Here is a 24,325-nt window from a genome sequence, read left to right on the forward strand (position 1 = left end):
TTGTTAATCTGTTCAGTTCTTAATAGTTCATACAGAATTAAAGTTCTTCATCTAGTTTCTTTGCAAAGAGAATAGAAGCTGCAGCAGAAGAGTTACTAATATATATAAATTCTTTATTCAGCAGATTATTGAGTATCTTTTGAAGAAGAAGAAGTTCATCTCATAGTAGTTTAAGATTCCTGTCATTCTTCTTTATCAGCTTGATAAAGTGATCTACTTCTAAGCTTTGTAAGAGAGATAGATTTATAACATTGTCTTATTAAAAGACATCTAGATGTTCATGATATTATTAAAAGAGTTTTGTATAAGAATCTGTTATTATAACACAGAATAACCTTTCTAGAGCTTTTTGAATATTAGTCAGACTAATAGAGTATATTATCACATGATTCTGCTGTTAACTCTGTCAGTGACTTTGTCAGAAGTTCTTTCAGAGCATTTTATAGACATTGACAGAGATCTGTGTCAAGTTCATAGTCTTATAAACATCATTCTCATGAACTTGATCATTATCAGAGAATATTAAACTCCTGTTTTAAGTGTTTAATAAGATGCCTTGTTCAGATAGTCAGACAAGTTCTAGTATAAAATTATAGTCAAGATTATTAATTTCATATATATAAGTATCTTTGTATTAATATTCTCTGATATCTATGTTTAGTTTCATTATATAATGAGTGCAAACATCTTTTGAGTTATCAAATTCTGTGAGAAGTTGAGGTTTTGATAAGAGAATACACTGAAGATTACAGTATCTTATAACTAAAGATTTAATCATTGTATAATAATATAGATTACTGTTTATCATGACTTTCATATTATACATGTTATATATCACAGTAAATACAAGAATTGCATTTATTATTGTTTTCTCTTTAAATTATTATTATCTGATCTCTTCAAGCTTCTGCTTGCAAGTTTAAGCAGAAGCTAATCTTTTCTCTATTTCATTGAGATATCTTTATAGTTATCTTCTAAGTCTTTCTTCAATATAATATAATTGATGTGAACTGATACTGATTCTTTCTTTGAATAAGAAGATATATAGACTGATTAGCAGTTGAAAGTAATATGTTTTGATCTGTTACAGTTGTGTGATTCAAAGGTTGCTTGAGCCAGCGTACAATTACAGGCGTACACCGGCTTCTTATATACTGTACGCTAAATTAATTGGTGGCCGCTATGACCTCTTTACATTTGTAAGTGTGTTCAGAAGTGTGTTTGAAAGCGGCCGCGTTATTATTCAGTGATTGTATGTTCTTTCAAATCACATTCTCTCTTATCAGATTCAGTCACACTCATGTGATTATAATGTATATCCTAGCTTCATGTGAATTAGTGTGTCACTAGTATTCACAATTGTGTGATCTATCTCTGATTCAGCTAGTATTCTGTGTATATTCTTACAAAGAAACTTTCACTATATTACATCACTCATTCACTAACTTTTTTCATTCTTCAATTATATTCTTCATCATTATTATCATTGAATGTTATCATCTCATTTAAGATTTCTATCTCTTCTTCTGTTCAACACTTTCTATCTATTCATCTATCACATTGTACATGTTTCTGACAATGATTCTTCATTCTCACAACAAGCATTATCATAGTACTCATACTGAGCAGTGTGTTAACAGTAAGTGTAATACATTGTGAAATATAATCAGAACTTGTTTATCTTTTAATGATTGTTAGAATATACTATCATGAATGACACATCTTCTTCATCTGCTTATATACTCTTAATCTTCTTTTCTCTTGTGAGTATCTGATCATGTTTTTCTGATCATATTTTCTAATTGTTTTGTATGACTGCAGATGCTGATATATTTGTTTTGATTTATATAGAATCTTCATATGTTGACAGATCTGTATCTGCTAATGATTGTGATTTCAATATTGAATTATTGATTGAGAACTTGAAGAATGTAATAATGAAGAAATTGTCTGTATTATATGTGACTGAGTCTTCTGTATTCTTCTCTGTCTCTTCTATCACTTCTTTCTCTACTGCTCTCTTTCAATCTTCTATATCTGTTTCTGTGTCTGATTCTCTCTCTTCTGCTCTCTCTGTTTCTGTGATTCTCACTTCTGCTACTTCTGCTCTCTCTGATTCTATTGTCTCTGCTTTTATTATCAGCTCTTCCTGTTTCAAGAAGATGTTGTATAGACTTAATGAATCATGTTTCTCAGTATGTACACTTTCATTCTTCTTGTCAATCTCTAGAACAATTTATTATATAAAGATGATATATAATATGACTATCTGAAGCTCAGTTGTGAATACTGATTATTACATTTGTTTTAAATATTTATAATAAAACAATTATTTATTCATATCAGAGAATCACTTTCTCTCTCAACAGTGTTGAGACTATAAGTCTTTTTCTTTTTCATCTTTTCTTTCTAACACTGATTTTCCTGTTCTTAGAAGAAATTATTATGAGTTTTATTATACATAAAGTTGTGATGTTCACAGATATCAAGAAACTTTTTATAACTATAAAGTTCAATATTATAGAGATATCTACTCTGATGAATTTCTTTGAGATGATTGATTCATATCAGTCTATTCTCTAGTATCTGTTGTCTGACTTTGTGATGCAGGAACAAGATATCTGTGTTTTTGAAAATGAGAATACAGATATTATACTCTTTTACATCTGTAGATATAAGGCTTGTATATCTTGTCTGAAATGTTATTATAAGAATAAGCTGTTTATACACTGTGTTCTGCTTTCTATATTCTTCTGTGTCTCTCTCTCTCTTTCTGAGAAGTCTTGTGTGTGTTATAATTACATGTATAATTCTAAGGTCAGTGAGTATTTATTCAGTAATTATTATCTCTGCTTTTACAGTTTCATATACTGATAATAGTTGTTAGTTGCTTCAGTATCAGAGATCATTTTAATTGAAGATGATAATGCTGCTGAGACTATTCTCTTCTGCTTTTAAGCTTCTTCTGTCACTTTCTCTCTCTTTTCTGTGAGAAAGATTGTGCACACACTGAGTTGTAAGTATTTGACTCTGAGTGACTTCTGTCATTGTTTGTCTGATTCTGTGCTCTCTTCTTCTTCTATTTCTTCTGTCTCTGTCTCTTCTGTCTTGACTTCTGATTCTGCAGATTCTGCACTCTTCTTCAATTTTTTCATACACACATATACATATTTCTATATTGACATTTCAGTCAATCTTGTGATAAATGATATTAATGTTGTATACAGAGTGATAGAGAAATCAGAGATATATACAGTGTTATTATAAGAGCAGCTTACAGCTCTCAAATTTCTTACAGATTTTGAGTTTTGAGATTTCCTTTATTTTTGATGTGTTTCAGATGATATGATGTTGAAAATAGATTAAATGTATAATATATAAAAATGAATGAGATATGTATAATAACATTTGTCTTTTACAGCTGACTCTTATAATTGATGATCAATTCATTATTTCTTTTCTTTTCTTACACTTTTTCTTTATCTGCTAGTTACTACTCTTACACAATCTCTATATGATACAGTGTTCAGTGACTAGATTCAGCAGCTTTCATCTTTTATGATTCTGTCTCATATATTATACTGTCTCTCTTTACCTGCTCAGACTACTACAGTGAATAGCTCATTGAAACTAATCTCACCTCATCTCTGAGTGTTCTCAGAGATTGAGATGACTTGATTTCATGTGTTCATGAATATTTCAGATGATTCATTCTCTGTTATCTTCATAATTAAACTAATGTAAACAGTTAAATTGAACTCTGAATTTCTTTTTCTTCTGCAATCTGACTCATATGTAAGTCTGCTGCTTTGAGACTGCTCTTTACTGTATTATATTCACTATCTGCAGTGTATTATTATACAACTGACTACAGTCTTATTACTTATTAAAGTGTGATATTTATCTGATTTCTTCATTGCTTTTCATTCTTTTCTTATAATTATGAAAAGATTGAAATAAGTGAGATCATATGATTTGTAAGTGTCTATGATTTCTCTTATCTTACAAGACTTTTCAATTATAAGTCTCTTCTTTTTCAATACTAATGATAGTGCTGTGAATAATTATAATTCACTCAGGTCTTATATCTTTGTCTTCATAAGATATGAATCATTTATTAAGTTATATAAGATCTGTCTCTCTGATTCTTTCAATATGTATATTCTCAGAGAATGTGATTTGAGTATTTTATATAACTTAAATCATCTAGATTGAAACTTCTCAGAACTCTCATTATGTATGAGAACTCATATTCTCATCTTGAGACTTAATTTCTTAACTAGTGAGTCTTATATTCTTTTCAATTGAATTGCTCAGTTCAGAAGTAACTTATTAGCTTTTGTATGTGTGTGACTGATCTCTTTTAATCTTGATTCTGTGTCTGTGACTGTTGCATCTGCAACTGCTACTGCTGTGTCTGTAACTGCTGTTTCTACTATGTCTGTGACTGTTGTATTTGTAACTGTTATGTCTGTGACTGTTGTATCTGTGACTGTTGTATCTGCAACTGCTGTTTCCTTCTTCATCTTTTCTGAAGCATTCTTCAGAATGCGCGGATGCAATTCATACAACAGATAGAATGATAAATGCTTGAAGACTGCATACTGTTAAATTCATATGACTAATAGCACCTGTCTGAGATATTCATTTCATAGTCTTGTAGACTTGTTCACTAGATATTTTATCAGCATGTTACTCAAGATTTTATTCAAGTGTTTCATCTTCTCATTTATTCATGAATAATATAATGTTGTTCTATAATATCTTATCTGTAACTGACTCATGAAATGCCTCACTACTTCTCTCATAAGATTTGCATTATTATCAGTTAGAATCTTATATGATATTTCATAGTTGATATAGATCTTATCATATAGAAACTTTATTATCATCTTCTCTATCATCTCTGAAACTGCTTTCATAACTGGTCAGTCAGTAGTGTAATCAATAGCAGTGATTATTCATTGATTTTCATTTGATATTCATAGTAATATGTCTATAAGATTCACTCTTCATTGTTTGAATAATTGTATTATACACTTTATCTGATATTGTACTTTCTTATGTTCTAACTCTTTCTTAGATTCTTTCATGATCTGGTAATTCAGACACTCATGAGTGTATATCTGAATGTCCTCAGCCATACTTGGCCAGTATACTCTTGATTCAAGTATGCTCATGAGTTCAGGGCTTTCTAAGTGACTGAATTCCTTGTATATATAAGTCATCAAGTTGGTTCTAGATAGAAAGCTTGTGCATATTCTAGATCATGATAAAGTATAATATTATTTTTCAATTTTCTCAGCTTGAAGTTCAGAAGTATCTCTTCTACTACTTTTATAAAATGCTTATCATTCAACATCTTATTATTCTTTAAGTGAGAGATCATTGCATTCACTTATTCTGATTTCTTGCACTCTCTCAGTGTGTTTACTATGAACTTCTCTTATATCTAGTTCACAGAATTCTCACTTATGAAATTGAGTCTGTAACTCATTGCATCAGGTATCACAGTGTCTGATTCCTTTCAGTATTTAATACAAAGATTGTACACTTGAAACTCTGAGATTCAATATACTAAGTATTTGAAAGATTTTATTATTAATTGTAGATAGATAAGACTTTTATAATCTGTGATCACTGTTATTGTATATCTATTATTGATATATCTATTTCATAATATCAGTGTGTGCTTGATTGCTAGCAATTTCTTTTCATACACTGAGTAATTGAGCTCAGCATCTGATAGTTTTCTACTATTATATATCACTGAGTGCAGCTTGCTGTTCTTACTCATCTGTAGAAGAGTATCTCTGATAGCTTATTTAGATGTATCTATCTTAATATAGAAAGATTTATTGTGATCTGATTAAATAAACACTGAGAATATTATTACATATTCACTCAGTGTGAGAAAAGTCTCTTCACATGTAACATTTCAGATGATTGAATGAAACTTCTTCTTTCACAGATTTGCATCTATTTCTCTTAAGAGATCTGAGAGTAGTGTAGATATTCATGTGAAATTCTTGATAAATCTGCAGTAATATGAGACTAACTCAAGAAACTGTTGTACATGATATATATTTCTCAGTTATAATCAATTCACTATGACATTCAATTTCTCTGAGATGAGGTGTATACAGTCATCACTTACTATATATTCTATGAACTTCAACTCTTCTATTTCAAACACATACTTTATTAATTTGATATAGAGCTTATACTCTGTCAGAGTTATAAGCACTTTATTGAGATGCTTCAGATGTTTGTTATATGAGTTTGAAAAGACTAGAATATCATTGAGATATATAAGATATGAGATTTCATTCTGTTTATGAAGAATTGTATTCATCATTGTTTAAAAGATGATGAGTGCATTTGTTAGACTGAATAGTATTATCAGGAATTCAAACTTCTCTCATTGTATATTAAACATGATTCATGAAACTGACAGTTCATCTATACAGATCTGTCAGTATTCTGAGAGAAGATTGATCTTTGATAGATATCAGACATTTTCAACTGTATTCAACTGTTGTTGAATTCATGACAGTGAATATTCATTCTTGATTGTAAGCTTATTAAGTGTGTGATAATTAATACATATTTATCACTTCTCATCTGTCTTTTTCATAAATAGAACTGAGAAGTCTCATGCACTTAATAAGAGTTGTATGAGATTATGTTCTAGAAGGTCTGTAATATGATACTTCTGTTCTTTAAGATCTGTTTGTGACAGAGAGTATGCATTTTGATTGACTGATTTTGTGTTCTCTATGTCAATCTCATGTATGAATTCTTGTTCTGATGACAATTCTGATAAAAGATCTGTTTGAAATATCTTCTCATACTTCTTCAGAAGCTTCTTCATATGCTTATTCTTCTATATATTCTTTATCTTGACTTTCTCTGCTTCTGAATCCTGTATAACATACAGAATGCTTTCAGATAAGGTCTTGTAAATTGTTCTCTTTGCTTATTGATATATAAGCAGATTTAACTCTTTTATATCAGAGATGTGAAATGTCCTTCTCATATCAGTTGATAGAATTGTATGAACTGTTTTCTTCTTATCAGTTAACTATATATGACATGTACATCATTGAGTCTGTGAATGCGCCTGAAAGCAGTTGTTCTAGAATAAGATGTATCTACATTCTGCAGCTCTTACACTTAATATATAAGATCATCTCAGAAGTATAAGAGAACTCTTACTCTTGCTAATGATATCAAATATTAATTATCAGACAATCTTATATATCAGAGATTTTTCACTCAGTGAACCTCTTTCAGTCTTTGAATTATATAATTATTAATATATTGTGTAGAAGCTTCTGTATCTGTTAACACTTTTACAGTCATCTCTTGATTCTTACTCAAGTACTCTTTATACATTATATTTCAGGTCTAAGACATTGACATGAGTGTCTGCTTCATTATTCTCATCTGTATCTCATTCAGAAGCCTGCTTTCTCTTGATATTTACAGAATTCAGAGAGTCATCTAACACAGATATCTCTTTCACTTTGAAGACTTTTTATAGAATATCAGTGAGTGTCTTCAAGCTCACTGATTCTGCTAGTTTTTTAACTCTCTTACTTCTCTTGACTGTGTATACTGTGTGCAATCTTTTATATCATGATTTTGATATCTACAGTTGAAGCAAGCTTAATACTCATAATATCAAGATTTTCACTCAGAGAATCTCTTTTTCAGAGGATTCAGCACTTTAGTAGTAGCATTCAAATCTAGATTTATTGCATTCAGATGTATGACTTATGTTATAGAAGTCTGATTATCTGTTCTTCACTGAGATATACTTGATTACAATATTTTCTGTTATAATTAACTTGCTTATTCTCATATAATAAGAATGTTATATGCTTCTTTCACTGTGCCTGATTATGAGATTAAATATTTTCATTTTACTCTCAACTCAGGTGTAAGATCATGAATGAAGATCTGTAAATAGAAAGATATTAAAAGCTCTTTATTCAACAGGAAATAGTGAAAACTGAAGTGTGTGAAGTATGATGTAAGATTACTCACTTATCTACACTCAGTGAAGTATTTATAATACTTATCTCATATGTTCACTTTCTCAAAGATGTATAAGATTTATTTGAAAAACTTATTTCATATTTATGAGAATAAATATTATTTCAGATCTGTGAGATTTATCTTTTTATCTATGATTCATAATAACTTCACTTTTCTGTATAGAAACACAGCAGATCTTAAGACTTGTTGAAATTCTGTTAACTGTCTGTCTGTAAGTTTATATTCAATCTGATAATATGATTACATCTGACTTAGTCAGCTGATTACAGCATCATTTTTTCAGTCATTATTAAAGCTTAATAACTCTGACAGATCTTTCAGCTTGATATATTTCATATTCAGATTCTCATTCTGCACAGCAGTCTTCAATGATGTATACACTTCTGAAGAGATTGTGAATAATTGTGATGAGATCTTCAGATTCAGTGTAGTTATCTGTAAATATTTAATCTCTCACTGCAGGTCTAAGATCTGATTTTCTCTATTCTTATTAATGATGATGATTGTGTCAGTGAAGCTCTTTATTATGAATACTTAATCTGTAGTGAATATCAATTATTATTTGACTTTCATCTCAGCCTGTCACTATGTATGCAAGATCTTGATTTTGTTTAGAATTCTCATATATATACAGAGCTTTGATTCTGATTCAGCAGTCTCAGCTGCTTTTCTTACTGCTTTGAGTAAACTCTCTAGAAGATTCTGTATATCTTCTGATTTAGATAACAGAGAAGAATGTTTGTATTAATTAGAAGAGATATTTATTTCAGTGATTTCTTATTAATCATATAATGTCTATTGTTATATTACTATATCATTATATAATTTCTATTATTATTGTACAACTCTGATAATAATCACTCTCTTCTTTTTATTCTTCTTTTGAGTCAGAAGTGAACTTCATTGAATCTGATTCACTGCTCTCATTTTCTTTCTCACATCTCATTCATTTGCATATATGACATTTATCTGAGTGTGAAGTTTTTCTTCAATAAGTAAAGCAGTATCAATTGAATGTTCTTTCACTCACTGCTCTTTGTATACTATCATTTGAGATGTTCTAGGATCACACTGGCATGATAACTATAAATCACTTTGTAGATGGAATTATCATGCTCTGAAGAAGCCTGTGCTTCTCACTGATTTTTAGACATGCTATCAGATGTGATTCAAAGATTGCTTGAGTCAGCATATGATTACAGACGTATGCCGGCTTCTTATATACTGTACACTAAATTAATTGATGGCTGCTATGACCCCTTTACATTCGTAAGCGTGTTCGGAAGCGTGTTCGGAAGCGGCCGCGTTATTATCCGGCGGTCGTACGTTCTTCCGAACCACAGTTGCTGCACACTTCTTATTAACATTAATCAGTGACTTCTTCAGGTGCGATCTCAGAGACTCAGAAGCCTGTTCAGATAACGGAGACTCTTGTTTATACATAGACATTCAAGTCTACTTAATTCATGACATCTGCATTATTATTCTTTAACACAGATATATGAATGACTGAGATGTAATATCATCTGTTATTATTCTGTATACTCTTAAGCTTGATAAGATAGTCATTCAATGTTCAGAGTTATATGCAGAAGTCTTTCTAAGTCAGGTCTTTATCTACATTTATAAGAACTTGTAAGAGTTTAAAAGTTAGTATCTTCTTAAGCATGCTAATCTTTATTCACTTCTCTTAAGATTAACTGTCTGCTTTTAGAATCTTGATATTAAAGTCAGAGATGAATATTATGAGAGAAGTATTTCTCTATCAGACAATTTGCAATTAATCTAATGTCTTCTGCTGCATAGCAGTGTCTTTGAACAGAATATCAAGATATTTAATAATGTTATCAGATGTATATAATACCAATTCACATGTCTTCATTCATAAATGAAACTTCTATTTCATACAATCTTTCAATCAATCATTGATATATCAATCTTAATTAGTTAATAAACTGATAATATCTTTATCTATACTTAGTTTCACAAGCATGTCTAATCTTTATGACAGGTAGAAAGTGAGATTAGAAGTATTAAAATATACAGAAGTATCTAGATATTTCTTCAGTAGTTACATTGTATTCATATCTGATTCAGTCAGTGTTGAAATTGTCTGTGTAGAGGTTTCTTATTGAGTTAATCATTAAATTTCTTTATATTAATGTTGTTAATTCATATGCATATCAGCTATCTGTTGTTATTATAATTTCAACATTACTTAAAGTCACTGTGAGTCTATTATACAGCTTTTTATATGTAATAAATATTTATTTAGCAATCAGTAAATATCTTACTAAGATAAAGGTAATTAATCTATAGAGAGAGAATCTGACTCTTCTCTTAACTATTACTATATTAAGTACAGATTTACAACTCAGTAGAGTAATTCTATAACTAGAGAAAGAATATTATATATAAAAATAGTAGTGTCTTCTCTCAAAGATTTCACAGAGAACTAATAAGAATTGAAGAATAAAAATAAAGAAATATCAAAATGAATAAACTACTGTAGAGATAATAAGCTGAGAAGACTCTGTATCTGTTAGAATATCTTCAGAGCTTTTCTAGTTATAGGCATTCAGATCTCTATATTAATCAGAGTATAATTTTAACAACACTTATAGCAGTAGTATTACAGATATAATGATGTTTAATATTAATATAATATATATTACAGATGATCTTCTCACTGTTTACTACAGTAATTACTTCGTTAGTGTCAATATATAGAGAAACTGTAAAGTCAGAAACTAGAAATCACTATTCACGTTCTCATTTATAAGAATGCAGATTAGATGTTGAATAATAGATCAATGAGAATAGTTTGAGCAAAGTATACTCACTGCAGAAGTTTACAGATATTAGTAATTAAATTAGAGATTAACAGCATGCTGAAATCAACAGAGATAATTAAGCAAAAAGTACTTACTATAAAAGTTCACTGATTCAGCAGTTGAATAAAAGATCAACAGAACTGACTAATCAACAGAGATAATAACTATAAAAGTTTACGGAGTCAGAAGTTAGATAAAAGATTAACAGAGCTGAATAATTAACAGAGATAATCACTGTAAAAGTTCACAGATTTAGCAGTTAAACAAAAGATTAACAGAGCTGAATAATCAGAGTTTGAGCAAAGTATACTCACTGTAAAAGTTTGCAGAGTCAGCAGTTAAATAAAAAATCAACAGAACTGAAGATTAATACAAGTGATTAAGCAAAGTACTTACTACAGAAGTTTGCAGATTCAGCAGTTTGATAAGAGATTAATAGAACTGACTAATCACAGTTTGAGTAAAATACTCACTGCATAAGTTTACAGAGTTAACAGTTAAATAAAAGATTAAGAGAGCTGAAGATTAATAGAGATAATTAAGTAAAGTACTCACTGTAAAAGTGTATAGATTTAGCAGTTAAATAAGAGATTAACAGAACTGAATAATCAGAGATTGAGCAAAGTACTTACTATAAAAGTTTACAGAGTCAGCAGTTGAATGAAAGATTAACAGAGCTGAATAATTAACAGAGTAAAGTTATCACAGAATTACTAAATAAGGCAATTTAAAGCTGAATAATAGCTTATATATACAATAATAGTTATTATTATTATTATTATTATTCTTTCATTATACTCATATACAAGCGGAGCTTATGATGAGTCCTTGCGTGATGTTAAATACAGGTCAAGTGTTGATTATATAGAAGGAAATACAGGTGTTAAGATCACATCAAGATAACAAGAACATAGAAAAATTGAAAGAAGTGATATTTAGATACATATAATAATAACTTCTCAGCTCAGAAATATAGAGTAATTTATTGAAGTGATTTGTACACTCTCTGTATTTATTAGAAACCTGAGGTGCTTGAGTGCCGGATTTAATGTATTCTCTGCGGGTTTCGAACTCACATGTCTTGATTTCCCACGCCAAGATACTACCAGGTAGCTGCATTAATCATTTAGCTACTCAGGCATACAATGATAGTATGTAGTGAAAGAATATAGTAATGAAATAATAATTAAAGTGAATTCTTGTATACAAGAGAGAATATAACCTAATAAAGATAATATAATATAGTAGTTAATTATATTATTAAGATCTAGCTATTGTATAGCTTTTTATATATAATAAGTATTTACTAAATAACTAGTGAATATCTTACTTAGATAGAAGTAATCAGTCTGTAGAAAAAGAATCTGATAAATAAAATCTTATAAAAAAGAAATTAATTTAAAAGAAATATAAATATTTTTTAATAATTAAATTATTTTAAAAAGATTAAGAAATAATCAGATTTATAATAATTAAATAGATTTTAAATTGATTTTAAATTCTATTATACAAATTTAAAAGAGAAAAATATTAAAAATAATAATTCATTTATATTCAGTTTCTATTTATATAAATATTTATAATAATAAAATGACTGATTTAACTGTAAAACAAAGTTCAGAATTAAACAGAGTAATTTAAATAATAGTATTTTAATTGTTTATAAAGAGAAAATTAAACGAATTTAATTTATTATTATTATTATTATTATTCTTAATCTTATTATTCTTTCATTATACTTATATACAAGCGGAGCTTATGATGAGTTCTTACATGATGTTAAATACAGACTAAGTATTAATTATACAGAAGAAAATACAGATATTGAGATCATGTCAAGATAACAAGAACATAGAAAATACAAAGAAGTGATAATTAAATACATATAATAATAACTTCTCATCTCAGAAATATAAAGTAATTTTATTGAAGTGATTTGTATATCTCTGTATTTATTAGAAATCTGAGATGCTTGAGTTTCAGATTTAATATATTCTCTGCGGGTTTCAAACTCACATGTCTTGATTTCTCATGTCAAGATGCTATCAGATGACTGCATTAACTATTCAGTCACTGAGACAAAGAATTTTATTTAAATAAATGAAATAAAAATTAACAGAATTTACAAAAAAAAGTATATATTATTTAAAATTTAAAATAAAACTTAAATAAAAATTTTATTTAATAAAATATAAAAAGAAAATATTTTTATTTATAATTCAGTTAAAATTAAAATATAATTATTTTAAATTTCCTATACAAAGATTTAATAACAGATTTAATTCAATAAAATACTTATTTTATAATTTAAATGAAAATTCTAAGTATATTGTAATATACTATATATTTGTGATTCAAAGGTTGCTTAAGTCTAGACTGACTGTGTGACCGTGTCTGAGACCAGGATCAGAATATTTGATAATCTTATTATCAATTCAACTGATCTCATTACACTGTTTTAACATTAGATAGTAGTCTCATACTGTCTCAGTGAGACTTACTGTCTACTCTTATCACATTTTCTAAATAAGATCATGATTTTCACTTCTCAATTTAAATTATTTTTATTGCTTTAAATGAGTTTAAATCTCATTTGAGTATTATTGAAAAGTGTTACTTTTTAAAAAATTAAAAATAGTTTAAAAAAAACCTTAAAATGTCTAAAAATAGTAACTTTATGCTAAGAATGAAACTAAATGAGATTAAATGAGATCACTTTCTTATTTTTTCTAAGTCATGATCTCATTTTGAGATCTGATATATAGTCACTTTGCATGTTTTTTTAATGATTAGTCCCAGTAGGATTCACACCAAGAAATGTATGAGATCAGATCAAATGAAATCAAACATGAAATTCATGATCCTGGCGGCCAGTCTACTTGAGCCAGCGTATGATTACAGGCGTACGCCGGCTTCTTATATATGTTATCTAAATTAATTAGTGGCTGCTAGAGCCTCTTTACATTCATAAGCATGTTCAGAAGTGACTGTGTTATTATTCAGCAGTTATATATTTTTCTAAATCACATTCTTTCTCCTCAGATTCAGTCACACTCATGTGATTATAATATAAGCCCTAACTTTATGTGAATTAGCATACTGCTAGTGATTGTACAGTCTATCTCTGATTTAACTAACATTCTGCTTACACTCTTACAAAGAAACTTTCACTATATTACATTACTTATTTACTAACTTTTTTCATTCTTCAACTATCTTCTTCATTATTATCATTATTAAACATTATTATCTTATATAAGGTTTCTGTTTCTTCTTCTATTTAATATCTTCTATTTATTCATCAATCACATTATATATGTTTCTGATAATGACTTTTCATTCTCATAATAAGTATTATTATAGTGCTTATACTGAGCAGTTTATTAGCAGTAAGTGTAACACATTGTGAAATATGACCAGAACTTGTTTATCTTCTAATAATTGCTAGAATACTATTATAAATGACACATCTTCTTCATCTCTCTATACATTCTTGATTCTTTTCTTCTTAGTAGACATCTGATCATGTTTTCTGACATAATTTGTATGAACACAGATACTGATATGTTTGTTTTTATTTAAATAGAATCTTCATACATCGACAAATTCATATCTGTTAATGATAGTGAACATCTTAATGTTGAATTGTTAGTTGAGAACTTGAAGACTGTGATAATGAAGAAATTGTCTATATCATGTGTGACCGAGTCTTTCATGTCTCTGTCTACTCTCTCTATTTCTTTCTCTATCACTCTCTCTCAATCTTCTACACTTATCTCTGCATCTGATTCTTCTGCTTCTGTTACCTCTGCTTCTGCTACTTCTGTTTCTGCTACTTCTGCTACTGTTATCAGCTCTTCTTATTTCAAGAAGATATTGCATAGATATGATAAATCATATTTTTCAGTGTATACACTTCTGCTCTTTTTACTGACCTCTAGAACAATTTATTATACAAAGACTGTGTATAATATAACTATCTGAAGCTCAGTTACAGATACTGATTAATATATTTGTTTTAAATATTTGTGATGAGATAATTGTGTATTTATATCAGAGAATTACTCTTCTCTTTAACAGTGTTAAAATTATAAGTCTTTTTCTTTCATCTTTTCTTTCTGATACTGATTTTTCTATTCTTAGAGGAAATTGTTATGGGTTTTATTATGTATAGAGTCATGATATTCACAGATACTAAGAAACTTTTTACAATTATTAAATTCAATATTGTGAGTATATCTGCTCTAATGAATTTCTTTGAAATGATAGACCTGTATCAGTCTATTCTCTGCTGTCTGTTATCTGACTTCATTGTGCAGGTGAAGAATATGTGTGTTTTCAAAAACAGAAATACAGACATCATACTCTTTTACACCTGCAGATGTGAGACTTGTACATCTTGTCTGAGATATTATTATGAAAATAAGCTGTTCATGTGCTGTATTCTGCTTCCTGCATTTTCTCATGTCTCTCTCTCTCTTTCTAAGAAGCCTTGTATGTGTTGTAATTATGTGTACAACTCTAAGATCAGCAGGTGTTTATTCAGTAACTGTTCTCATTTCTGATTTTACAGTTTTATATATTAATAATGATTCTTAGTTGCTTCAGTATCAGAGATTATTTTAATTTCTGAAGATGATAATGCTGCTGAGACTATTCTCTTTCACTCTTAAGCACTTCTCATCATTTTCTTCTCTCTTCTCTGCAAGGAAGATTGTGTGCACATTAGATTGTAAGTGTTTAACTTCAGATAACTTTCACTGTTATTCATTCAGTCTGTCTGTGTTCTCTTCTTCTTTTATTTCTCTCATCTCTGTTCTTCCTGCTCTGGCTTCTGATTCTGTGAGTCTCATGCTCTTCTTAAATTTTTCTATACACACATGTACACATTTCTATATTAATATTTCAGTCAATCTTGTGATAAATAATATTAATGTCATACACAGAGCAGTAGAGAAATCAGAGACATGCACAGCATTATTGTGAGAGCAGCTTGCAGCTGTTGAATCTCTTACAGATCTTGAGTTTTGAAATTTTCTTTATTATTAATGTTTTTCAGATGATGTGATGTTTGAAAATGAATAGAATATGTAATATATGAAAATGAATAGAGTGTGTATAATATCATTTATCTTTTTACAGTTAACTCTTACAGTTGATAATTAATTCATTATCTCTTAAGTCATTCTCTTTTCTTTTCTTATACTTTTTCTTTGTCTGCTAGTTACTACTCTTATACAATCTCTATATAATACAGTATTCAGTGACTAGATGCAGCAGCTTTCACTCTTGTAACTCTGTCTCACATATTATACTGTCTCTCTTCATCTGCTTAGATCACTACAGTGAACAGCTCATTGAAACTAATCTTATCTGATTTCTGAGCATTCTCAGAGATTGAGATGACTTAATCTTATATATCTGCAGATGTTTCAGATGCTTCATTCTTCATTATCTTTATAATTAAACTGATATAAACAGTTAAATTCAACTCTGAATTTCTTTTTCTTCTATGATCTGACTCATATACAAGTCTGTCACTCTGATATCACTCTTTGCCATGTTGTGTCTACTGTCTATAGCATAATATCATTCAGCTACCCCGGTGGCCGAATGATTAATGCGGCCACCCGGTAGCGCCTTGGCGTGGGAAACCAGGGCGTGTGGGTTCGAAACCCGCAGGGGATACATTAAATCCGGAACCCAAGCACCTCAGGTTCCTAATAAATACAGAGGTGTACAAATCGCTACAATAAAATTGCTCTATGTTCCTGGGCTGGGAAGTTATTATCACATGTATTTAATTGTCACTCCTTTGTATTTCCTATGTTCTTGTTATCTTGGCATGGTCTCAACACCTGTATTTCCTCCTGTATAACCCAACACTTGGTCTGTATTTAACATCACGCAAGACTCATCATAAGCTCCGCTTGCATATAGTATATGAAGAATAATAATAATAATAATAATTCATTCAGCTGACTACAGTCTCATCACTTATTAAAGTGTGATATTTATCTGATTTCTTCATTACTTTTCATTCTTTTCTTATAATTATGAAAAACATCAGAATAAGTGAGATTATTCAATTTATAAACATCTATAATTTCTCTTACTTTACAAGACTTTTCAATTATAAGTCTCTTCTTTTTTGACACTGATAATAGTACTGTGAATAATTATAATTTACTTAAGTGTTATATCTTCATCTCTATAAGACATGAATTATTTATTAAGTTGTATAAAATCTGTTTCTCTGATTCTTTCAATGCATATATTCTCAGAGAATGTGATTTAAGTATTTTATAGAGCTTGAATCATCTAGATTGAAACTTCTCAGAATTCTCATTGTATATAAGAACTCATATTCTCATCTTGAGACTCAATTTCTTAACTAGTGAGTCTCATATTCTTTTTGATTGAATTACTCAGTTCAGAAGTAACTTATTAGCTTTTATACATATGTGACTGATCTCTTTCAATCTTGATTCTGTATCTGCAACTGCTGTGTCTGCAACTGTTGCATTTATAACTGCTGCATCTGCAACTGCTGTTCTCTCTCTCATCTTTTTCAAAGCATTCTCCGGGATGCGCGGATGCAATTCATACAACAGATAGAATGATGAACACTTGAAGACTGTATAGTACTGAATTCATGTGACTAATAGCACCTATCTGAGATATTCATCTCATAATCTCATAGACTTGCTCACTAGATATTTTATCAGTATATTGCTCAGAATTTCATTCAAGTATTTCATCTTCTTATTTATTCATAGATGATATAATGTTGTTCTATAATATCTTATCTGTAACTAACTTATAAAATACCTCATTACTTCTTCTATAAGATTTGTATTATTATTAATTAGAATCTCATACAGGATTTCATAGTTAATATAGATCTCATTATATAAGAACTTTGTTACTATCTTCTCAGTTATCTCTGAAACTGCTTTCATAACTGATCAGTCAGTAGTATAGTCAATACCAGTGATTATTCAATAATTTTCATTCAATATTTATAGTAATCTATCTATGAGATTCATTTCTTATTATTTAAATAGTTGTATTGTATATTTCATCTTATATTAAACTTTCTTACATTCTAATTCTTTCTTAGATGCCCCGGTGGCCGAATGGTTAATGCGGCCACCTGGTAGCACCTTGGCATGAGAAACCAAGGCACGTGAGTTCGAAACCCGCAGGGGATACATTAAATCCGGAACTCAAGCACCTCAGGTTTCTAATAAATACAGAGGTGTACAAATCGCTTCAATGAATCACTCTATGTTCCTGGGCTGGGAAGTTATTATCGCATGTATCTAATTTTCACTTCTTTGTATTTTTCTATGTTCTTGTTATCTTGGCGTGGTCTCAACACCTGTATTTCCTCCTGTATAATCAACACTTGACCTGTATTTAACATCACACAAGAACTCATCATAAGCTCCGCTTGTATATAAGTATAATGAAAGAATAATAATAATAATAATCTTTCTTAGATTCTTTCATGACCTAGTAATTCAGGCACTTGTAAGCATATATCTGAATATTCTCAGTCATGCTTGACTAGTATACTTTTAATTCAAGTATACTTATGAGTTCAGCACTTTCTAAGTGACTGAATTCCTCATGCATGTAAGTTATTAAGTTGTATCTAAATGAATATTTCAGATAGAGAGCTTCTACATATTCTAGATTCTAGTAAAGTATAATATTATTTTTTAATTTTCTCAGCTTAAAGTTTGAAAGTATCTCTTCTACTACTTTTACAAGATATTTGTCATCTGATATCTTACTATTCTTCAAGTAAGAGATTATTGTATTCACTTATTCTGATTTCTTACATTCTCTCAGTGTGTTTAATATGAACTTTTCTTATATCTAGTTCACAGAACTCTTACTCATGAAATCAGATCTGTAACTGATTGCATTAAATATCACAGTATTTAATGTCTTTCAGTATTTAATATAAAGATTGTATACTTGAAACTCTGAGATTCAATATACTAAGTACTTAAAAGATTTCATTATTAATTATAAATAGATAAGACTTTTATAATCTATGATCATTATTGTTATATATCTGTTATTAATATATCTATCTCATAACATCAGTATATGCTTAATTATTAGCAATTTCTTTTCATATACTGAGTAATTGAGTTCAGTATTCAATAGTTTTCTATTATTATATATCACTGAGTGCAGCTTGCTGTTCTTACTTATCTGCAGAAGAGTGTCTCTGATAGCTCATTTAAATGCATCTATCTCAATATAGAAAGATTTATCATAATCTGATTAAATAAGTACTGAGAATATTATCACATATTCTCTCAGTGTGAGAAAGACCTCTTCATACACAGTATTTTAAATAATCAAATGAAACTTCTTCTTTCACAGATTTATATTCATTTCTCTTAAGAGATCTGATAGTGATGTAGATATTCATATAAAATTCTTGATAAATCTACAGTAATATGAGATTAACTTAAGAAACTATTATATATAATATACATTTCTCAGCTACAGTTAATTTACTATGACATTCAATTTCTTTAGAATAAGATATATACAGTCATCACTTACTACATATTCTATGATCTTCAACTCTTTCATTTCAAATACATACTTGATTGATTTGATATAGAGCTTATACTTTGTTAGAGTTATAAGCTCTTTATCAAGATACTTCAGATATTCATTGTATAAGTTTGAAAAGACTATGATATTATTCAGATATATGAGACATGAGATTTCATTCTATTTATAAAGAATTGTATTTATCATTATTTAAAAGATGATAAATATATTTATCAGACTGAATAACATTGTCAGCAATCTGAACTTCTCTCAGTATATATTAAACTTAGTTCATAGTACTGATAGTTTGTCTATATGAATCTGTTAATATTCTGAGAGAAGATTAATCTTTAATTGATATCAGATGTTTCTGACTGTATTCAACTGTTGTTGAATTTATAACAGTGAGTATCTGTTCTTAACTATACACTTGTTAAGTGCTTGATAATCAATATACATCTGTTACTTCTTATCTGTCTTTTTCATAAATAGAACTGAGAAGTCTCACACACTTGTTAAGAGTTATATAAGATCACATTCTAGAAGATCTGTGATCTGATACTTCTGTTCTTCAAGATGCATTTGCAATAGAGAATACACATTTTAATTAACTAGTTTCATATTCTCTGTGTCAATCTCATGTACAAATTCTTGTTCTGACAGTAATTTCAGTGAAAGATCTATTCAGAAGATCTTTTCATACTTCTTCAGAAGTTTCTTTATATACTTATTCTTCTGTATATTCTTTATCTTGATTTTCTTCACTTTCAGATTCTGTATGACATATAGAATGCTTTTAAATGAGGTCTTATAAATTGTTCTCTTTGCTTATTAATATATAAGCAGATTTAATTCTTTTATATCAGAGATGTGAAATGTTCTTCTCATATCAGATGATAAAATCATATAAACTGTTTTCTTTCTATTAGTTAATCTCATATAATACATACATTATTGAATCTGCAGATTGAATCTTTGAAACTAATTAAGTCTGAGAATAAGATTATATTTCACATTCTGCAGCTCTTACACTTAAATATAGCAAGATCATTCTCTGAAGTGCAAGAGAACTCTTACTCTTACAGATAATATTAAATATCAGTTATTAGATAATCTTATATATTGAGAATTATTCACTCAGCAGACCTCTTTTAATCTTTAAATTATATAATTATTAATATATTATGTAGAAGCTTCTGTGTTCACTAATATCTTTACAGTTATCTCTCAATTCTTACTCAAGTATTGTCTATACATGAATATTTCAGATCTTAAGATATTGAGATAAGTATCTGCTTTTTCATTCTCATCTGTATCTCATTCAGAAGCCTGCTTTCTCTTGATATTTATAGAATTCAGAGAGTCATCTAACACAGATATTTCTTTCACTTTAAAGACTTTTCATAGAATATCAGTGAGTATCTCTGAGCTCACTGATTCTGCCAGTTTTTTAACTTTTTTACTTCTCTTAACTGTGCACACTGTGTGCAATCTTTTATACTCTGATTTTAGTATCTGCAGTTGAAGCAAGCTTGATACTCATAATATCAAGATTTTCATTCAGAGAATTTCTTTTTTAGAGAATTTAGTTTGTTAATAATGAAATTTAAATCTAGATTTATTATACTTAAGTGTGTGACTTATGTTATAGAAGTCTGATTACTTATTCTCTGCTAAGATATACTTAATTACAGTATTTTCTATTATAATTGACTTACTTATTTCTGTATAATGAGAATATTGTATGCTTCTTTCACTGTATCTGACTATAAGCTTAAGTATTTTTATTTCACTCTCAACTCAGATATAAGATCATGAATAAAGATCTATAAATAGAAAGATATTAAAAGCTTCTCATTCAATATAAGATAGTATAAACTGAAGTATGTGAAGTATAATGTAAGATCACTCACTTATCTATACTCAGTGAAGTATTTATAATGCTTATCTTATGTATTTACTTTCTCAAAGTTATACCACATTCATTTGAAAAACTTATTTCATATTTATGAGAATGAATACTGCTTCAGATCAATAAGATTTATCTTTTCATCAGTTATTTATAATAACTTCACTTTTTTATATAGAAATACAGCAGATCTTAAAACTTGTTGAACTTTTATTAACTATCTGTCTGTGAGTTCATACTCAATTCAATAATATAATTGCATCTGACTTAGTCAGCTGATTGCAGCATCATTTTTTCCGGTATTATTAAAGCTTAATAACTTCAATAGATTACTTAGCTTAATATATTTTATGCTTAGATTCTTATCACATGCAGTGATCTCAGATAATATGTACACTTTTGAAGAGATTGTGAATAATTTTGATAGAATCTCTAGATTCAGTATAATTATCTATCTGTATAAACATTCAATCTCTCACTGCAGGTCTATGACCTGATTTTCCCTATTCTTATTAACAGTAGTAATTATGTCAGTGAAGCTCTTTATAGTGAATACTAATTATTACTTAACTTTCATCTCAGTCTGTCACTGTGTACACAAGGCTTCAATCTCATTTAAAATTCTTATATATATACAGAGTTTCACTTCTAATTCAGCAGTCTCAGTTACTTTTCTTACTATTTTAAGTAAATCTTCTAAGAGGTTCTGTATACCTTTCAGTTCACATAGCAGAGAAGAATGTTGTTTATATTAACTAGAGAAGATATTTATTTCAATAATTTTTCATTGATTATATAAAATCTATTATTGTATTATTATATAATTTCTGTTATTATTATACAACTTCAGTTATAATCACTCTTCTTTTATTCTTCTGAGTAGAGAGTGAACTTCTTTGAATCTGATTCACTGCTCTCATTCTCTTTTTCTCATATCTTATTATATTCACATACATGGCATTTATCTGAGTATGAAGTTTTGTCTTAATAAGCAGAGCAGTATTAATCAGATGGTCTTTCACTCACTGCTTCTTCATTCACTATGTTTTTAAGGTATTTTAGAACCACACTGATATGATAACTATAAATCACTTTGTAGACAGAATTATCACATTCTGAAGAAGCCTGCACTTCTTACCAGTTTTTAGACATGCTATCAGATGTGATTCAAAGATTGCTTAAGTCAGTGTACTCTTACAGACATACACCGGCTTCTTATATACATTATCTAAATTAATTAGTGGCTGCTAGAGCCTCTTTACATTCGTAAGTGTGTTTAAAAGCAGCCGCGTTATTATCCGGCGGTCGTATGTTCTTCCGAACCACATATTATATAGTAATTTGAAAGTCAGATTGAAAAAAAAATATAATTTAAATTAATTAAATATAAGATTCTTATTTTCAATTGAAATAAAAATTAAATACTTAATAAATTTTCTATCAGAAATTTAAACAGTTATAAAAAAATAATTAAATTCAGAATTATCTGAATATAAAAAAATTAAAATTAGTCAGATATAATCTGTTAAAATCATTATATATTATTTTTTTAAATATATTATTTTATTATTATTTTTTTTATATTTTCTTTTATATTTTTTTTATTTATTTATTTGATATATTTAATGAAGATAATATAAGGTAGTAATTAGTTATATTATTAAGATCTATCTATTATACAGCTTTTTATATATGATAGATATTTATCAGATAATTCGTGAATATCTTACTTAAATAAAAGTAATCAGTCTGTAGAGAGAGAATCTGACATCTCTCTTAGTTACTACTTCACTGAGTAGATATTTACAACTCAGCAGAGTGGTTCTATAACTAGAGAAAGAATATTACATATAAAATAGTAGTGTCTTCTGCTAAAGATTTCGCGGAAGATTAATAAGAATTGAAGAATAAAAATAAAGAAATAGTAAAATAAATGAACTACTGTAGAGATAGTAAGCTGATAAGACTCTATTAAGATATGTTCAAAGCTTTTCTGACTATAGATGTTTAAATCTCTATCTTAATCAGAGTATCTTTATAAACTTTAACTATTAGAGCTTTTATTAGAGTGTCTGCAGCTATGCTGATAATATCTATTGATATAATTTTAACAACACCTGCAGTGACAGTATTGCAGATGTGATAATGTTTTATAGTAATATATTATATATTACAGATAATCTTCTCACTGTTTACTACAGTGATTACTCTGTTGTTATTAATATGCAGAGAAATTATAAAATTAGAGAATAGAAATTCAAGCTTTATAAGTAGTTTACATAGTCAGATTATAGTTTTGAGACTCTCAGAGACAGATATGTACTCTACTTCTGAAATACTCAGTGCTATAATTATCTGCTTAGAGAATTTTCACATAATTAATCTGCTGATAAGACAGATGAGAAGATCTGATATAGATTTGTAATTACTGATATCATCTACTCAATTAGAATGTGTAAAGGCTTCAAAGTTAATCTCTTTCACTCTGATAGTATAATAAATATAGTGATCAGTTGTGTCACAGATGTAGTGAAAGAGCTGTTTAACTATAACTCAGTATACTTGTATAGACTTACTTAACTAATAAGTGAGCTTAACAGTTGTAAAAGAGATATCAGAATGAGTGTATATAACAAGATATTAAAGAAATTCAATGACTTACTGATATTTGAACTCATTAAAGACTTCAGAGTTAGAGAGTGAGTTAAAGATAAGTTTTATAAGAGTTCTTACAGTCTGAGAATCAGCTATTTCAAATTTCTTTAATATTGATTTAATATAGATAACTTATAACAGCTTAATACTACTGTTGTTCTTCTCAATCTTCATATTTAAGTAGTAGTTTACAGATTTCAGATCTTTTACTGTGAATTAATTAATGATTTAATGAAACATCTGTTTAATAACATTTATATCAAAGTCTATACTGATA

Source organism: Blastomyces gilchristii, assembly GCF_000003855.2.
Source record: "Blastomyces gilchristii SLH14081 genomic scaffold supercont1.15, whole genome shotgun sequence".
NCBI classification, from domain to species: Eukaryota; Fungi; Ascomycota; class Eurotiomycetes; order Onygenales; family Ajellomycetaceae; genus Blastomyces; species Blastomyces gilchristii.